The following is a 21,617-nucleotide window of genomic DNA, read 5'->3' as shown; positions in this document are numbered from 1 at the left end:
AATAATTTTCTTTAACCAATTTGACATATTACTTTCATGTTGCATATTAGGTAATTTTATATAGATATCAATTTCAATGGTGTTTTTTTATTTAGTATCCGGAATTGAGTGTTATTTAGAAACTCTACTAGCAATAGGATCAAATGAGGCAATTGAAAGCAATAAGTAACAAATTAATTAAATCTTGGTTGCTATTACTGACTAAAGTTTAATTGAGCTTTTAAACCCTAATTAACAACGTTAACTAATTAATTAGAATTTTCATATGAAATATGACTACAAAAGTTAAAAATTGAAAGTTGAAACTGCATAATCTAGTAAAATGTTATCCACTTACTGTTCTAAGTTCACTTATTATTATTAGATAGATAAGAGAAAACGTTGATAAATGTGAAACAAGTTCGTAAGAAAGAACTAGTAATAGAATTGCGCAATTAACTATAGCACTAATATTTCATACATGAAATTGGAAACATGTAAAATATATATCATTATCTTAAGTTTAAATTTTGTTCAAAATCAGTGCACTGTGTCTATATGTCCGTTTAAATCTAGGAAAAAGGGTCTGATATACCCCTCAACTTTGTCATTTAGAGCTGATATACCCCTTGTTATGAAAGTGGCTCATATATACGATTTGAACCAATGACTCTCGCCGTATGAAAGCGATACTCTAACCGCTGAGTCAAGTAGGTCAAGCTGAGTCAAGTCACCCTAGAAGAGAAAGCCGCGCAACCAAAGTAGCCCTTACTATACAAGGGGGGCGGAGCGTTAAGAAAGAGAAAGCGTTATCACTATACGAAATGAAGCAGCGGCTAGCACGCTAAGCTAAGATCAACCAATGTTCGAACGCGGAGCCTTTCTTTCTCGGTCGTCTGTCTTAATCTTAATAAGCGGATTCCGATTCATGTAGTCCTTCTCTGCTGCATTGGTCTTTTCACTCCCCACTCTCCACCATAAAAAAATCTTTCCTACTTGTAAACAAATGGCTCACATATACCCTTTTCCTCTAACGGAAATGAAAAAAATTTTATATTAATCTAAATTTTTATTATTTTTTTCTAATAAATATAATACCATATGAGTAAATATAATCCTCATCAAACATATTTTTTTTGACTTTTTTTTTGTTTCAATTACTACTTTATAATTATTATTTTGATAATCAAATTTATTTTCACTAATATTCTTGTAAAACTTATTATAGATGACCAAATTTTTTCTTCGAATACGAAACTAAATTACAATACACACAAAAAAAAATAGTTTAAGTTTTTTTCCCTTTAAACTAAGGAATGAAAGAAAAAAATAAAATAAGAATAAGAAACTCAAATAATTATAATAAAAGAAGTCAAAACATAATTTATATATGAAAAAAATTAAAATATACCTTGAACTTTGATAGAAGAATCATATATACCCCTAAATAATTTTTTTAAAAAAAATTAGAAGTAATAAATATAAATTTAAAACTAATTTTTTAACTTCCGTTAAATGAAGGGTATACGTGAGCCATTTTGTAACGATAGGGGTATATGTGAGCCGTTTGTATAACGGTAAGGACATATATGAGCCACTTTTATAATGAGGGGTATATCAGCTCCAAATGACAAAGTTGAGGGGTATATCAGACCCTTTTCCCTTAAATCTATATTATTCACTATCTTTTAGCGAAAAACATTATTTAAAAAAACTCCCCCACCCCAACTATGAAGTCACTTTTGACTCAATAGTTTGAAGTGAAGGATAGTTTTGAACCGAAATATAGTTTAAGGGTATATATAAGCTATTTCGGATAGTTTAAGGGTACTTTTGATCCTTTTCCTTTGAGTCTATCTGACAGTGGAAATCTATTGGGGTGTCATGTGACATCTACATGACATTTAACAATTTCCGTTAATTAGAAGGAGACTTTTGACCAAATAGTTTGACAGAAAGGTAGTTTTGAGTCAAAATATAGTTTAAGGATATATATGGGCTATTTCAAATAGTTTAAGGGTATTTTTGACCCTTTTCCGTTAATATATTAATTGATGTTATAAATTACCGTCCACTCGAGTCTTAACCTTATATATATATATATATATACATATATATATATATATGTATATATGTATATATGTATATGTATGTATGTATGTATATATATCCCCCTATTTAGAAAGGACATTTTATAAGGACGAACACTGCATTAAAATGTGGTACAAAAAGAATTGTAAATTGTACATCAAACATAAATTGAGTTGTAAAAGTAGGGTTAAAATAGTAAAATCATATATTTTTCTTTCAAAAGTGCATAGCCTGTACTGCTTTATGCAGAAGCACGTGCAACACTATTTTTAATGTAAAAAATGAAACATCTCACCTTTTGCTTTACTCTCCCTTTCTCTCCCACTTTCTTCTTCTTCCTTCTTTCAACAATCTAGAGTGTTCTCCGCATCTATTCTCACCCTTGCTCATTTGCTCTTTATCAAATTCTGATATCGTGTTTAATCTCTGTTTAGACCTCCAATTCCTCTTCGTACCTGTTGTATTACGGTGAGTTTTTTTTTATGATTTTTCTACTCTTATATAGTCCTAAACTTGAAAAACAGACCTATAATAGTAGCTATTTTAGATGTATGTATCATCAATTGTATCTAATTTACTCATGCATGTTCGAAAATAGAAATAAATACATAGATGACTTTGGACCCTTGATGAACATAGTGCATCCAAAATTTTCACTATTTCAATAGTCTTGCATGCACATAGTTATGGTATTTCTACTTATTTTGGGGTTAAAACTCAAAAGGTGAAGAAGAGGAAATAGTTGAACGTGCAGATAAAGTTTGGCTTATTTTTGGGGACAAAACAATCGACTTCAGTCCAAGTTTGTCAGTGTTGTTCTTACTGTAGAGAGATTAGAGTGGAGGGCAGAGATCTCTCACTTTATAGATATGCAAATGTTCTGTTAATTGATTATTCTGCTCATGCATGATTTTTTTCTCATTATTTTGTAGTATCACCTATCAAGTTCTTAAATACTAATTGTTTTGGCCCATATAATATTTTTGCAGATAATGATTGTGGTCACGTATTTGACGAAATTCCCCAATGAACACAATACTTATGTGTTATGAAAATTGATCAGTTTCAACAGCTGGGTTTGTCTTGGAAGATGTTAATCAAGTTGAACTATCTACTAAGGGTGAGTAGATGTTTATCCTCTTGATATTATTTTTTATTTAGTAGTTTCCTAATAAAATTGATAAATTTTACAACTCTCATTCATCAACATAAAGACTTTGAAAAAGCGGAAGTCTAACACAAGACACAATAGCTGGCCATTGATGAAACTGATAAGACACTTGTAAAAAATAATCGATATGCTTAATTGATACTATACTTCCCATCAACAGAATGTATGGGAGCAAGAAAGGGTAATGGAATCTTAAAAAAAGGAGTAATATTTTCAGTAAGCTTACTTCTTCCCATTAGACTAAGCTTAAATGTGACTAGGTGATAGTGACATGTTAATAAACATCAAGTTGAACTAAGGACATATGTTAACTAATGCTTTAACCCAAATTTATTTTACAATATTTTGATGGCTGATTTTCTTAGTTGTTTATTTATTTATTTATTTCAAACTAAGTGCTTCACAATCAATTTCAAATTCATTAAGGTACAACAAGTTTGTCAAAAGTCTCTTAAAAGGCATCATGGAATTTTCTTTGGTGGGTGGTGTTTCCTCTGTCAAAAGTCTTTTAAAAGGCATCACTTGCTTTTTTGAATCTTCATGTTTTCTCTCCTTCAACAATAATTTCACATTTCACTTTCGATATTTGTGCTTCCCTTCAAACTTAGTTATAAGAAGTATCAAAACTTAACCCGTGTTACCAAGTGTTTTGAGTGATTTCTTTGAGATTAGTATCTACATTTAATGCAGTTTGTTGGCCGTGATGATTATGAATACTACCAACTTTCTTTCAGTTTCTATTTTATTTGATCATTTTGAGTAAATTAATGACTTGGGTCTGCCTGGTTGATATCTTGAGCTTAACAGTAACTTGTGTAATAGTCTAAGAGTTTATGTGACTTCTCTTTATAATTGTAGTCATTAGATATAGATTTTAATTGCTAATTGAATCTTTTACTTTGAATTCGGATGTTTGGCTTTACAAAAGCACAAATTAAACAATTACATACAAAAAACTATTTCATAGATGCAAAGTGACATAAATGAACCAAGAAGAGAGAAAGAGCATAACAAAATGTCAGAGGATGAAGATGGAAAAAAGAAAAAATTAGGAAGAATTAATAGTGTCCAGTTCTTTCAGACATATTATCAAACAATATTAGTGTGTTAGTGTGAAAAGCATGCACTTAATAACATGCTAATAGAATATCCAACAGGAAAGTATACTACAAAGTAGCCATACAAAACAAATTTAGAACCTCTTGATTTCATATAGTATGAGAGGCTTGCTAATAATATTTGTACAAACAAGAAAGTCAAAAAAAATTGAAGAAAATCAGGTATAGCATGCCTCTGTTTGCATCTTTCGGACTATCTGGTTAGAAAGAAAAGAGAGATGTTTTTGAAAGTCCAAAAATTCATGTCTTTTGTAAACAATAGATGCCTTCAGAATTAGTGTTTTGATGTAGCAGACATGGTAGATGATATTTCTCAATAATTACAGTTCATTGAGTATTTGACAATATATCAGTTTTTGTCAATGTATTTTATCTTGTTGTGGATGTAAGCGTACTTCTGCTAAACCATCTTATATCCTTTTGTCGTAATATTTTTTGTTCACCACTGTTTAAAACTTTGCTATGTTTGTGTCAAATATGGTGCTTACAGATAATGGAAATGAACACAATTTTTCATTCATGTCAAACCTTGACAGAAGTAAGATGTTCAATATTTGTATATATTATAGTCATAAATGTTGACTGATGTGTTCTATATAGATTTACTTTAAGACAACCCTCATTTTAGTAAAATACTATGTCCAGTTGTTTTCTTCTACATACTTGCAAAATTTTTTTTTTGTTTTAGTATAATCGACTTATGTATTGCTAACGATCCTGACTTTATTTCTGCCAATTATCTCATGTGTTATTGCCTATTTACATACAGGACAATGACAGGATCCGGCTGATATGAATTTGAATATTGTACTTTCATTTTTTAACATACCTTAATTTGTCTAATTACAGGAACTTCCTCACTTGATTTTGTGACTTTTGCTTAATGAAGTTTTTGGATTCTCAGTCGATTCAAGTTTGCTCAATAGGGAGAATGAAATGAATCAGTTAACTTTTTGCCAAGGAAATGAATCAATTAAATTTTTATGAAGCCTTCGTTATTTAGCTTCGCTGTTAATATTATATCGCACATTTTTTTTGTCATGTATACTTTTTCAACGGTTTCACTTTTATCATTAAACAACTCAACTTTCTAAATTTAATAACACTAACAATTTTCTCAGGAACCCCTAACAACTCCCTATGCTATGGTTTTTGGATGATGAAGAAGATCAGCAACTAAAAATGAACAGCAGCATCCTCTACATATGATATGATAAACAATCACATGTTGATCTCATATGTCAAAAAAAATATTTTGATTTTATTATCTTAATTAATATGGATCATCTTGATGTCCAATATCAGTTGTACATATATTTTGAATATCTCTAATAGTATATAGCATATCACATTATCCATCTTCTGCAAAAACTATCATCAATGATTCATTAATACTGATATTTTGACTATTAGGCCCGTGCTTGCCACGGGCCTAATAGTCAAAATAGTATATATATTATGGTCTCCTATAAATAGGTTTTTGCTAAAGAATAAGAAGAATACATATATATTAGTAAAAGTCTAACATGAACACTTCAAATTTATTTTCCTATAAATAGGTGAATTAATATCATCATAACATAAAAGGGGTATGTTATATTGTTGATAGTCACAATCATGTGACACAACTTTGATTTAAAAGTTGGTGAAAAAGTTCATGATTTTCAAGTGAAAATGACAAAAGTAATAAATAACAAATCGTATTCGACACGAGGGGTTGATAAAATAACGAGTTCTAAACTATGGCTGTAATTTTTTTTATGTATAAATTCATCATAGATTTAATTTGTTTTAATGCAGGGAATATAATGATGTTGTTTTTCGCTGCAAATATAATTGTATGTGTTCAAAGCTAATTGATAATAGAAACTCCATATAACGTGGTAGTTTCTAAAGATGAGACTAGAAATTTCAACATGATTGTTGGAGCAATATTGGCAGCCCCTGGGCACAGTATCAAGCCATTCTTCATAAAAATTAAGAAAGGCACGTATCAAGAATATATTAGAGTTAGTAAAAAAAAAAGATTTATATATTCCTGATCGGAGAAGGGATGGATAGTACGATGATAATAACATGTAATAGATTATTTTTGTCGTTGGTAACAAACTTATGATACCAAACCTTTGGTAAGTCCCTCTCTTCATATATACGTGAATTTTTATTAATTTTGATGAATTATAATTGTTTCTTCTTATTTAATTTGTAGGGGTTCTTGGCGATGGTTTCACAAGCATTTAGAAACAATGTCGGACCTATAAAGCATCAGGCGTTAAGAGTTGAAGCTGATTCGACGTCCTTTTAGAAATATCGATTCGACAGGTATCAAGACACTTTGTATGTTAAAAAGAAACACCAATTCTATCGAGATTGCGAAATATATGGCATGATAGATTTCATTTGCGGTGATGGGACAACCTTGTTCAAAATTGTGTGATTGAAGCACGTACTCCAACGGCGAGACAATATAACACAATCACAACACAATAGAGAGAATTTGAGCCCTTTGAATCGGGAATAGTGCTTCAAAATTGCACTATAAAGGCTACCCGCGATTCGGAGAAATTGGACAACGTCACGACATATTTAGGTCGGCTATGGGGTATATTTTCTAGGACTGTGATAATGGAAAACTATATTGATACGTTGATAAATCCCAAAGGATGGGTTGAGTGGATTGAATAGGCAAATAAATCCGTTGTTAACCGTCGGCCATATTACTTGAGGTACAAGAATAGAGGGCCGGGTTCTGTAACAAAGGGACGTGCGACATGGGCATCAGTCACTACAGATTCGAATATTGCATCAAACTTTACTGTTAGACACTTGATAAAAGGTGACGAGTGAATTCCCGCAAACGTTCCACGTTACTTAGATTTCTCTTGATTAATGTTAAGTTGTATTGTATTGTATTCCTACTAGTTATTTGATTACAAATTTAGTACTACGTACTATGTACCTATCTTGTAATACTGTCAAATGAATTGATTATCTAATTTTAAATTTCATCTTTAAGTAATTTATTGTTGTTATGTCCATCTAATTATCGACTTACCATTAAGTCATAAAAAGAAATATAGTTACAGAAACTTATTGTACAGCAAAAACGCTTAGAAAGGCAAGTTATAACGCTTAAATGCAATTAAAAACTTTCGTCGTTTTAAGCAAATAAAAGAATGGGCCAATTATTTTGCTGATGGTTATAAAATCGATTAGAAAGAAGAATCTTTGGAACTTGAATATGGGGAATTTTTCACATAACTTTTCCATCTTTGAATATATAACATGTTTTCATGAATTGTGTGTTTGTAGGCTCTTATTAGTTAAGAGTGTTAAACATGTTGTATTATTTTTATTTATAGTTTCTTTTCCAAAATATTTTAAATACATGATAAAATATTTTAAATTATTCATTATTTTGTGAAAACAACCAATTGTAAGACACAAATTAAAGAGAAATTAAATTGCTATTTAAAAGTAAGAGGTAGAGGATCATGAAATTAGAAAAAATGCAATAAAACTAAACATGGAATAGAGGGGAAAAGAAGGGCCTATGTGCATAGAGAATTGGACAAAAATTATCGGCTAGGCAAAGATAAAAAGCAAAATAGAGGTTAATTTTAAAAGGGAAAATTCCATAAATCTAATATAAAAAAAAAGTATTTACCATTTATAGCAATAACATTTTTTTTCACTAGACTATTTTTAATTCATTTATAATACAAGTTTAATACATATTACAAAGATAAATTTATTGTTCAAATATAATACAAAATTTAGTGATGGATAATACATTTATCACACATTTTAATGCACTGATAATACAATGTTACAATTTTTACCAATCAAACATAATATATTTCATAAACAATTATAATTTAAATATATTGCATATATAATTCACTTTTAATACATATTACAGATTTATCACAATATTGTAATAAATGGTAATAAACAAAAAGTATCACTAAAATCAGTAATTATTTTTCAAAATATATTTATTCAAGTAATTTTTCCTAATTTTAATGTCCAAAATTGTGAAAATACAATCATACAAAACATAGAAACACGATATCTTTTAGCATATAACAATAGTAAATTGTTAAAATTATCACAACCTTCATAAAAGTTGCAACTCTTCAGTTTCCATTCACACCTTTTTAAAACTCAACAATCCCCCACATGAATGGGGAATGACTCGAAGACAGAGAAATAGACAAGTATGTGTACTTTACAAGTAAGAATTAGTTGCATCTGGAAAGTAGGTTTCCCCTTGTACTTTCCATAGTGAACATTGTGAACACCTAATTTTTTACCAAAATATAAAGAGTCAAACACCAATTTTTAAAAAAAGAATATATTTAAAATAAATAAAAAATAAATAAATTGTGTAAATTACTTTAATGATAAAAATTATGAATTTATGGTATTTGTTTTAAGTCTTCAACTTTTAATTAGTTTAAAAATAATGGTAGAAGAAGAAAAAGAGGGGAGTCCTAAATATTCAAATTACCTTCCCCTTATCCTAATTATTCCTAACTTCCTAACTTATTTTACTAAAAATCTCATTCATTTATTTTTTTTTATTTTTTTTATTTTTCTTCTCTCTCTCTTTGGACGTTCATTTCATTTTTTTTATTTTTTTTTAATTTTCTATTATTATTATTTATTTATTTTATATCCATCCTTATCTCAACCCCAATCCCCTCAACAATATTTCAAAATTAAATCCTAATCGACCTCTATTACTATCCTTTTAATTAGCACCTTACTCTCAACCAAAAAGATTATATAAAAACACGTTCAGTTGAGAAGAAAAGAAAAATATAGAAAAATACGCAAATATACAGATACACAAACAGACAGATACAGAAAAAAAAAAAGCAAAGACAGAAAAAAAAACGAGTTATTTCTTTTGAGAATTAGGCTAGAGTTGGAGATTTGATCGTGATTCCGAATTCGTGGATAACAGCTCGCTTTGTGGTATCAATTTTCGCAGCGAGGTAACTATAAATTCTCGCATGATTTAAATAATATTACTTCTATGAAAAGTTGATTTCAATAGCATGAAATACTTCAAATCACATGTATTATATTGATTATTGTTACATTGTTATTATTATTATGTTTTTTAGATACATTTTGCAATTTATGTCGCTTCATGATATTGAATTGTTGAATTTGAATAGATTAATATATCTTTCCGTCTATTTTCACTTTAAAAGATTTTTGTTGAATTTATTGTAGACTTGTTAGATTAGGATATAAAAATAATAATTAATAAATAATTTTTTAAAATAAATAAATAAATAAATTATCTAAGTAGAATTCTCATAGAAATAAATTTTATTTAGAGATTATTATTATAAACTAATAATAATAATAATAATAATAATAAAAGAAGAAGTAAAATTTGAGAAATTATATAAAGATAACAAAAGAATAATAAAAAAAAAGCATAAAACAACGAAAGAAAAAAAAACAGAACTTTTTAAAACAAAAACAGAAACAGAAAATTAAAAAAAAACGTGAACAAATGAAAAATCAAAAAAAAAAAAGGAAAGCGAGAGAAGCAGAAGGAAAAATAGATAAATAAAACAAAAGTGGAAAAAGAAACTTATAAAAATATACAATTATTAAACAAAGGGTAAAAAAAAAAAGAACGTAAAAAGAAAGATTTATATAAACTTTTCTAAAAGAAAGTAAAACAAATAATATAAATAAACAAAAAAAAACAAAAGAAAAACAGAGCTAATTAAAAAACAAAAATTAAAAAATAGAAAAAAAATAAAAATAAAAAAAAGAAACAGAATGTTGTTGAACAAAAAAATTTAAAAAAAAAGAAGGGGTAACTAAAAACGTACAAAAAGGAAAAATGAAAATGAAAAGAAAAAAGAAAAAAAAAAGAAGAGAGAGAAAATAAAAATAAAAATATAGAGAACAAGAAATTAAAAAAAAAGAATGAAAAAAAAAGTAAAAAAAAAGAGTAACAAAAATTATTTAAAAAATAAAAAAAGAGAGAAGAAGACAGATTTTATAAAACAATAATAAAATAAAATAAAGATAAAACAGAAAGTTAATTTTTTTTTAAAAAAAAAAGAAAGAAAGGAAACTAGGAATAAAATAATAATAAAAAATTTAACAAAAACCTAAGTTTTTTTTATAAAAATAAAATAAAAAATAAAGACCCTTTAAAATAAATAAGTCAGTTTCAAATAAGTTTAGAATAAATATGAGGATAAATAACAATTTTGTTATTAAGTTTAAATAATATAATGTCCAAAAAATTAAGTTAAGTCATACTAAAGTTAATAAAGCGACCGTGCCAGAACCACGGGACTCGAGGGGTGCCTAACACCTTCCCCTCGGTCAACAGAATTCATTACCCGAATTTCTAGTTCGCAGACCAATAAAAAATAGAGTCAAATTTCCTTTTGATTAGGGATTTAAAAAAAAGGTGACTTGGAACACCAAAACTCAATTTTAAGTGGCGACTCTAAATAATAATTATCCCTTTTCAAAACGTCACTTTAATTGGAAAAACTCTTCTTTTCTTTCAAACAATAAAAATTAAAAAAAATATCGAGAGAAAAAAAAGAGGCGTGACAGATGGCGACTCCGCTGGGGATTAACTAGAATTCGAGCTTTAAATATTGATTTATGTATGACTATGATTTATTTATTTACATTTTGGGATATTGTATTTATTTGTCTTAATATGTAAATTGTCTACTTATTTAATGTATGATATTATTTGATTTGCATATAAATTGTCATTTCTCGCGAATTTTACTGAGTCTTCAATAATAATATGATGGGAATTGCAACTACGCACCCCACTACTGCCAAGATAGCCACTGGATCTCCAGTCCATGGTGAAGGATTTTTAATCACACATACTTAGGATAGGGAGCACCCATGCACAAAGCCGGAAAGCGTTGCTACCGGTACGTTGCTACTTCCTAACTCGAGTTGTCAGCTCGTTTTACAGCCAGTCTAGACACTTTTCTCCACGAGTTTAAACATGATAACTGAAATCAAATGTGGTAGTTCCTAATAGACTCATTATTTGAATCATTTACATATGATTTAATGAAATACTCTACATATGGACGGATCTATCTAGATAAATAACTCAATTTACCATTTTAAATTAAAATCAGAACAATTAGAATTTTTTTTTTTTTACAATGTAAAGTTCACAAAAAGAAATTTTAAAAGTTTTCTTATGTCACTTTAAACGAAGAAAAGAGTTGCATTTGTCAACAAATTTCTAACAAAAAATCTTTAAGTTTTTAATCTGAACGAACTACGCACACCTGATTCTCACCTTGATGAGATACGTAGGCAACCTTCCTTGGGTTCGGTGATCCTTATTTAAAAATTATAAAATTAAAAAAATATCTTAATTATTATTTAATAATTTAAATAAGAAATAATATATGTATATATGAAAAAAAGAATTTGTCCTTAAGAAAAAACATATTTTTACTTATATTTTGGAACTACGTTAGACCTGATTCTTGTTTTAACAAGATACGTAGGCAACCTTATTGTGAGATTTGGTCCAACCAGAGAAAAAAATCCTAAAAATTCTAGTCACATAAACAGGGGCAAAAAAAAATAGATTTTTTTTCTTTGACTTAGTTTGTAACAACATGCTTAGGATTATGCATAAGAAAAAAAATAAAGTGTTAAACTATTTGATAAGACAGATCAACTTTGTTTTGACCTATAGACTTCTATTGGCATCTCTCAATACATTTATGTCATACTTGAGAAATTATCTTGTTTAAAGTTATGGAAAAAATAAATTTGACCTCATTGTTTTAAATGCATTGTGTGGTGAGCTTTAGACGTAAAATTCAAAGTCATGATTTTGCTGATCTAGAACTTGGCCCGAAAGTTTGGTTGAGACGAAATTTTGAGCAACATTTAACTTGAGAAAGGATATAGGCTTTCTTTGAATCGATTGTGCCTTTCAAGCCTACCGAATGACATTTATCTACAGAACTCCCATTTCCACCCTGAAAGCTTTTTATTTGAATAACCACATCTTAGCATATACCTTTTGAGTGTATAAATGCACTAATCCCTTTATCTCACCTCCTTGAACGCACTATGAAATATCTATATAACATCAAAGACCTAAGTTGGGTAACAAAGTGAAAAAGAACAAATATGTCAAAAAAAAAAAGATAGAATGAAAAATGAAAAAAAAAATCTCCAACAAAAAGGAGATGAAATCAAAAAATAAAGAGAAAAAAAATGAAAAAGATTATACAAGAAAACAAAGGTCAAATGCAAAAAAAAATAAAAAAATTGAAAGCATTGTGCAAATTCTAAAGAGGAAATAGTCACTTTATTCCGAATGAATATCCTACCTTTACCTAAGACTACATTACAAGCCAACGACAAGTCCTATTTGATCTCATTTTTTATGTTATTATATTAGTGGATGCTTACATGAGGGCCAAACATATGATATCTTAATTTCATGCATTGAATATCTTTTTGAGTGTGAGTGACTTTCAAAAATGTTCTACGATCTAAATTATTATATTGTGTGAAGTAGAACTTTTATATGTTGAAAGTGCATTTGAAACATGAGGATATGAATAATTCTATCCCTTAATTTTGACAAGATAAATTGATCTTGTAATTACGTAAATATATTTGAGATACAATTTGAAACTCTATAAATTACTCAAAGTTGACCTCAAATTTATTTGAAAGTCGTTGAATGTAGTTCATATGCATAATACTAATTGTTGGTACCAACTAAAGTCAAAGCATTATCAAACATGAACTAATTCTTTTTCCAATTTTTCTATTACATTTTAAAAAATAAATTTTAAAAAAAGAATTTTTTTTTATTTGAACTACGTTCGACCTGATTCCTAAGAGGATACGTAGGCAACCTTTCATTGAGGTTCGGTTCAATCACTCAATAAAATAATGATCATGCTATTTTAAAATCTACAAGGGTTGAAACATGACATTGTAGCCTATGGTATGTTACAGAAAAAATAAAAAACTAAAAATTAAAAAAAATAAGAGGGTCTTATGAGTGAGAACTCTCGATAGAAACATAAGACGACAGTAAAAAAAATAAGAATGTCTACTTGGTAAAAAATCACGAATGACACCATTTATCAAATGATGACATTCCGTCTTGGCATGAGCACAATAAAGATAGAAATAAAGTTGTAGGCTGAAAGAGCTATAAAGACAAATCATGCAAGTAATTCGCTAGAGACAAACGCCGCGATGGTAAGTTTTTTAATCCTTGTCTCTCATATAATATGGGAAAAAAAAGAATTATTTTTTTCTTAATTAAATCTGGGGCATTTTATTTTATTTTTAAATTGGTCAATGTACTAATAAAAATAAATTAAATTAAATAATATTAAATAATAATAATATAAGTAAAAAAAATAAATAACCCCTATCATCATTTTTATGTATTCACTAGCCACAATAACCCTAGTTGCATATAGGGCACAATAATCCCTATTTTACTTTTCATGTCTTCACAGGGCACAATAACCGCTGGTTGCATATAGGGCACAATAACCCCTATTTTAATTTTCATGTCTTCACAGGGCACAATAACCCCTGGTTGCATATAGGGCACAATAACCCCTATCATTATTTTTCATTTCTTCACAGGGCACAATAACCCCTGGTTGCATATAGGGCACAATAACCCCTATTTTATTTTTTCATGTCTTTCACAGGGCACAATAACCCCTGGTTGCATATAGAGCACAATAACCCCTATTTTATTTTTCATGTCTTCACAGGGCACAATAACCCCTGGTTGCATATAGCGCACAATAACCCTTATCCTATCATTTTTTTTCCATGTATTCACAGGGCACAATAACCCCTGGTTGCATATAGGGCACAACAACCCCTATTTTATTTTTCATGTCTTCAAAAGGCACAATAACCCCTGGATTGCATATAGGGCACAACAACCCCTATCATTTTTTTTTGTCTTTACAGGGCACAATAACCCCTAGTTGCATATAGGGCACAATAACTCATATTTTACTTTTCATGTCTTCACAGGGCACAATAACCTCAGGTTGCATATAGGGCACAATAACCCCTATCATTATTTTTCATGTCTTCACAGGGCACAATAACCTCTGGTTGCATATAGGGCACAATAACCCCTATTTTATGTTTTCATGTCTTCACAGGGCACAATAACCCCTGGTTGCATATAGGGCACAATAACCCCTATTTTATTTTTCATGTCTTCACAGGGCACAATAACCCCTGGTTGCATATAAGGCACAATAACCCCTATCCTATCATTTTTTTTCATGTATTCACAAAGCACAAAAACCCCTGGTTGCATATAGGGCACAATAACCCCTATCCTATCATTTTTTCCATGTCTTCACACGGATTGCATATAGGGCACAATAACCCCTATCATTTTTTCATGTCTTCATAGGGCACAATAACCCCTGGATTACATATAGGGCACAATAACCCCTATCATTTTTTCATGTCTTCATAGGGCACAATAACCCCTGGATTACATATAGGGCACAATAACCCCTATCATTTTTTTTCTTCACAGGGCACAATAACCCCTGGATTGCATATAGGGCACAATAACCCCTATCATTTTTTTTCTTCACAAGGCACAATAACCCCTGGTTGCATATAGGGCACAATAACCCCTATCATTTTTTTCTTCACAGGGCACAATAACCCCTGGATTGCATATATGGCACAATAACCCTTATCATTTTTTTTCTTCACAGGGCACAATAACCCCTGGATTGCGTATAGGGCACAATAACCCCTATTTTATTTTTCATGTCTTCACAGGGCACAATAACCCCTGGTTGCGTATAGGGCACAATAACCCCTATCCTATTTTTCAAGTCTTCACAGGGCACAGTAACCTCTGGATTGCATATAGGGCACAATAACTCCTATCATTTTTTTTATGTCTTCACATGACACAATAACCCATGGTTGCATATAGGGCACAACAACTCCTATTTTATTTTTCATGTCTTCACATGGCACAATAACCCCTGGATTGTATATAGGGCACAATAACCCCTATCATTTTTATGTCTTCACATGGCACAATAATCCATGGTTGCATATAGGGCACAACAACCCCTATTTTATTTTTCATAGGGCACAACAACCTCATGATTGCATATAGGGCACAATAACCCCTGTTTTATTTTTCATGTCTTCACAGGGCACAATAACCCCTGATTGCAATTTGGGTGCAAAACTCCCTTTTGTCTTATTTTTTTTACATTCTGTAATAGGCTATAAAAACATTATTTTTATTATTAGTATAGACTTGTATAGCTTTCATCAATAACTCACAAAATTTCCTAGTGCAAACTCGGTAGAAAATTTTATTTTGTGTGCAGGTTTTTACATAGTACACAAATTTGCAGTTCAAAAATAATAGAATTCATCCTTTCAAGAAAATAAGTTTTCAAAAATATAATGCGGAAGAACGTCAGTAGCTGAAGTCAAGTCATGAAGTTTCAAGTCTTAAACTCAGAAGACCAGAGCAAAGTTCGGAATAGATGAACCTACCCAAAGAGGGTGAAGCGATATCTGAGAATCCAAAATGAAGACTTAGCACTATTGGAATAGATAGAATTTCATATCTTTCCTTCTGCATTTTGTTTTTTTTATGTAATAGCTGGAGCTACGAACCGAAATCTCGACAAAACCTCACTCGACTACCTAACTCATTGGAACTAGGCCTGACTCCTTATCATCTCAACATAGGATAGATAGTTTTAAAAGTTAGGACACAGTCAAACCTCTTCTCTACTATAAATTTTTCGCATAAATATTTCAGTAAAAAATTAGTCACATTGTTCACGTCTTTGCGTGAAAACTCTTCATGTTTTCAAGCAAAGAGGGGCATACTGTGAACACCTAATTTTTTATCAAAATATAAAGAGTCAAACACCAATTTTTTAAAAAAGAATATATTTAAAATAAATAAATTGTGTAAATTACTTTAATGATAAAAATTAAGAATTTATAGTATTTGTTTTAAATCTTCAACTTTTAATCAGTTTAAAAATAATGGTAGAAGAAGAAAAAGAGGGGAGTCCTAAATATTCAAATTACCTTCCCCATATCCTAATTATTCCTAACTTCCTAACTTATTTTACTAAAAAATCTCATCCATTTATTCTTTTATTTTTTTTCTTCTCTCTCTCTTTGGACGTTCATTTCATTTTAATTTTTTTTTAAATTTTCTTTTTTTATTATTTATTTATTTTATATCCATCCTTATCTCAACCCCAATCCCTCAACAATATTTCAAAATTAAATTCTAATCCAACTCTATTACTATCCTTTTAATTAGCACCTTACTTTCAACCAAAAAGATTATATAAAAACACGTTCAGTTGAGAAGAAAAGAAAAATATAGAAAAATACACAAATACACAGATACACAAACAGACAGATACAGAAAAAAAAGAAGCAAAGACAGAAAAAAATGAGTTATTTCTTTTGAGAATTAGGCTAGAGTTAGAGATTTAATCGTGATTTCGAATTCGTGGATAACAGCTCGCTTTGTGGTATCAATTTTCGCAGCGAGGTAACTATAAATTCTCGCATGATTTAAATAATATTACTTCTATGAAAAGTTGATTTCAATAGCATGAAATACTTCAAATCACATGTATTATATTGATTATTGTTACATTGTTATTATTATTATTATGTTTTTTAGATACATTTTGCAATTTATGTCGCTTCATGATATTGACTTGTTGAATTTGAATAGATTAATATATCTTTCCGTCTATTTTCACTTTAAAAGATTTTTGTTGAATTTATTGTAGACTTGTTAGATTAGGATATAAAAATAATAATTAATAAATAATTTTTTAAAATAAATAAATAAATAAATTATCTAAGTAGAATTCTCATAGAAATAAATTTTATTTAGAGATTATTATTATAAACTAATAATAATAATAATAATAATAATAATAATAATAAAAAGAAGTAAAATTTGAGAAATTATATAAAGATAACAAAAGAATAATAAAAAAAAGCATAAAACAACGAAAGAAAAAAAAACAGAACTTTTTAAAACAAAAACAGAAACAGAAAATTAAAAAAAAACGTGAAAAAATGAAAAAAAAAAAAAGGAAAGAGAGAGAAGCAGAAGGAAAAATAGATAAATAAAACAAAAATGGAAAAAGAAACTTATAAAAATATACAATTATTAAACAAAGGGTAAAAAAAAACGTAAAAAGAAAGATTTATATAAACTTTTCTAAAAGAAAGTAAAACAAATATTATAAATAAACAAAAAAAAACAAAAGAAAAACAGAGCTAATTAAAAAATAAAAACAAAAATTAAAAAATAGAAAAAAAAATAATAAAAAAAAGAAACAGAATGTTGTTGATTTTTTTTTTTAAAAAAGAAGGGGTAACTAAAAACGTACAAAAAGGAAAAATGAAAAAAAAAAGAAAATGAAAAGAAAAAAGAAAAAAAAAAGAAGAGAGAGAAAATAAAAATAAAAATATAGAGAACAAGAAATTAAAAAAAAAAGAATGAAAAAAAAAGTAAAAAAAAAGAGTAACAAAAATTATTTAAAAAAATAAAAAAAGAGAGAAGAAGACAGATTTTATAAAACAATAATAAAATGGAAAAAAAAAACAGAAAGTTAATTTTTTTTAAAAAAAAAATAAAGAAAGTAAACTAGGAATAAAATAATAATAAAAAATTTAACAAAAACCTAAGTTTTTTAAATAAAAATAAAATAAAAAATAAAGACCATTTAAAATAAATAAGTTTAGAATTAATATGAGGATAAATAAGTTTAGAATAAATAAGTGTTAAACTATTTGACAAGACAGATCAACTTTGTTATGACCTATAGACTTCTATTGGCATCTCTCAATACATTTATGTTATACTTGAGAAATTATCTTGTTTAAAGTTATGGAAAAAATAAATTTGACCTCATTGTTTCAAATGCATTGTGTGGTGAGCTTTAGACGTAAAATTCAAAGTCATGATTTTGCTGGTCTAGAACTTGGCCCGAAAGTTTGATTGAGACGAAATTTTGAGCAACATTTAACTTGAGAAAGGATTATAGGCTTTCTTTGAATCGATTGTGCCTTTCAAGCCTACCGAATGACATTTATCTACAGAACTCCTATTTCGACCCTGAAAGCTTTTTATTTGAATAACCACATCTTAGCATATACCTTTTGAGTGTATAAATGCACTAATCCCTTTATCTCACCTCCTTGAACGCACTATGAAATATCTATATAACATCAAAGACCTAAGTTGGGTAACAAAGTGAAAAAGATTAAATATGTCAAAAAAAAAAGATAGAATGAAAAATGAAAAAAAATCTCCAACAAAAAGGAGATGAAATCAAAAAATAAAGAGAAAAAAAAAACGAGTTATTTCTTTTGAGAATTAGACTAGAGTTAGAGATTTGATCGTGATTCCGAATTCGTGGATAACAGCTCGCTTTGTGGTATCAATTTTCACAGCGAGGTAACTATAAATTCTCGCATGATTTAAATGATATTACTTCTATGAAAAGTTGATTTCAATAGCATGAAATACTTCAAATCACGTGTATTATATTGATTATTGTTACATTGTTATTATTATTATTATTATGTTTTTTAGATACATTTTGCAATTTATGTCGCTTCATGATATTGAATTGTTGAATTTGAATAGATTAATATATCTTTCCGTCTATTTTCACTTTAAAAGATTTTTGTTGAATTTATTGTAGACTTGTTAGATTAGGATATAAAAATAATAATTAATAAATAATTTTTAAAATAAATAAATAAATTATCTAAGTAGAATTCTCATAGAAATAAATTTTATTTAGAGATTATTATTATAAACTAATAATAATAATAATAATAATAATAATAATAATAATAATAATAATAATAATAATAAAAGAAGAAGTAAAATTTGAGAAATTATATAAAGATAACAAAAGAATAATAAAAAAAAAGCATAAAACAACGAAAGAAAAAAGAAACAGAACTTTTTAAAACAAAAACAGAAACAGAAAATTAAAAAAAAACGTGAAAAAATGAAAAATCAAAAAAAAAAAAAGGAAAGAGAGAGAAGCAGAAGGAAAAATAGATAAATAAAACAAAAGTGGAAAAAGAAACTTATAAAAATATACAATTATTAAACAAAGGGTAAAAAAAAAAAGAACGTAAAAAGAAAGATTTATATAAACTTTTCTAAAAGAAAGTAAAACAAATATTATAAATAAACAAAAAAAAAACAAAAGAAAAACAGAGCTAATTAAAAAATAAAAACAAAAATTAAAAAATAGAAAAAAAAATAATAAAAAAAAGAAACAGAATGTTGTTGAAAAATTTTTTAGAAAAAAGAAGGGGTAACTAAAAACGTACAAAAAGGAAAAATGAAAAAAAAAACGAAAATGAAAAAAAAATGAAAAAAAAAGAAGAGAGAGAAAATAAAAATAAAAATATAGAGAACAAGAAATTAAAAAAAAAGAATGAAAAAAAAGTAAAAAAAAAGAGTAACAAAAATTATTTAAAAAAATAAAAAAAGAGAGAAGAAGACAGATTTTATAAAACAATAATAAAATAAAAAAAAACAGAAAGTTTATTTAAAAAAAAAAGAAAGAAAGAAAGGAAATTAGGAATAAAATAATAATAAAAAATTTAACAAAAACCTAAGTTTTTTTTATAAAAATAAAATAAAAAATAAAGACCCTTTAAAATAAATAAGCTAGTTTCAAATAAGTTTAGAATAAATATGAGGATAAATAACAATTTTGTTATTAAATTTAAATAATATAATGTCCAAAAAATTAAGTTAAGTCATACTAAAGTTAATAAAGCGACCGTGCCAGAACCACGGGACTCGAGGGGTGCCTAACACCTTCCCCTCGGTCAACAGAATTCATTATCCGAATTTCTAGTTCGCAAACCAATAAAAAATAGAGTCAAATTTCCTTTTGATTAGGGATTTAAAAAAAAGGTGACTTGGAACATCAAAACTCAATTCCAAGTGGCGACTCTAAATAATAATTATCCCTTTTCAAAACGTCACTTTAATTGGAAAAACTCTTCTTTTCTTTCAAACAATAAAAATTAAAAAAATATCGAGAGAAAAAAAAGGGGTGTGACAGATGGCTCCTCAACTTCTTTATGCATCATTGCATGGAATATTGTAGTCATAGCTCTCATGTAGGTTGCCCATGCATTTTTTAGACCAAATGGCATGACCCTATAACAATATGTACCCCACGGGGTAGTGAAAGCAGTTTTTTCAGCGTCTTTTTCATCCATGAGAATTTGGTGATATGCGGCGTAGCAGTCCACAAAAGATTGAATCTCGTGTTTAGCACAATTTTCAACCAAGATATGAATGTTGGGTAGTGGAAAATTGTCTTCTGGACTTGCTTTGTTTAAATCTCGATAATCAACACAAACTCTGATCTTTCCATCCTTTTTTGGTATTGACACAACATTAGCCAACCAAGTAGTGTATTGGACGACCCTGATCACTTTTGCATTCAGTTGTTTCATGATTTCCTCTTTGATTTTATCGCTCATATCTGCCTTAAATTTTCTCTGCTTTTGCTGGACAGGTGGAAAATCAGGATGTATGGGAAGTTTGTGAACTACCAAATCAGCACTTAACCCAGGCATGTCATCATATGATCAAGCGAAGACATCTTTGTATTCAATTAAAACTTGAATTATGTCGTCTCGAATAGTTCGATCGACATGAATGCTTATCTTTATTTCTTTCACTTCTTCGGGAGTTCCCAAATTATACACCTCTGTTTCACCTAGATTAGGTTTAGGCTTATTTTCAAATTGATCCAAACCCCTTTTAATTTCTCCATCATCTTCATCTTCATCATATTCCTTAGACTTAGGATTCATTGTTATGAGATCAGACAAGTTTTTAGGATCTAATTGTAAACTCCGCATGCATGTCATATTATTAAAGTTAACGTAACTGAAATGAAAATCAGATGACAAATATTAGAAAGAGTAGGAACAGAGAAGATGACTAGAACTTTATTGCATTGAATGGGAAAGGATAGAAGGGTTAACAATAAAGTAAAACAGAAGAGAAGCAGAATGAGAAAAAAAATATATAAACAAAAAACAAAAAAAAAATGAATGAAGAAAAAAAAGTAACAAAAATTATTAAAAAAAAAAGAAGGAGAAGAAGACAAAAA

At 28.4% G+C, this 21,617-nt stretch overlaps 1 long non-coding RNA gene across 1 annotated transcript; it reads left to right on the top strand.

Moving 5' to 3' along the window:
• Window positions 1-2,320: 2,320 nt before the first annotated feature.
• LOC104644718 (uncharacterized) lies at window positions 2,321-5,730 on the top strand. Its single transcript, XR_738585.4, has 3 exons — window positions 2,321-2,538; window positions 3,060-3,190; window positions 5,481-5,730. It is a non-coding gene; the product is annotated as an uncharacterized lncRNA (long non-coding RNA).
• The last annotated feature ends 15,887 nt before the right edge of the window (window positions 5,731-21,617 follow it).

This window comes from Solanum lycopersicum, chromosome 11 (assembly GCF_036512215.1).
Source record: "Solanum lycopersicum chromosome 11, SLM_r2.1".
In the NCBI taxonomy this organism is placed as follows: Eukaryota; Viridiplantae; Streptophyta; class Magnoliopsida; order Solanales; family Solanaceae; genus Solanum; species Solanum lycopersicum.
The sequence above is the reverse complement of the archived record's forward strand: the minus strand, read 5'-3'. Positions and strand labels throughout refer to the sequence as shown.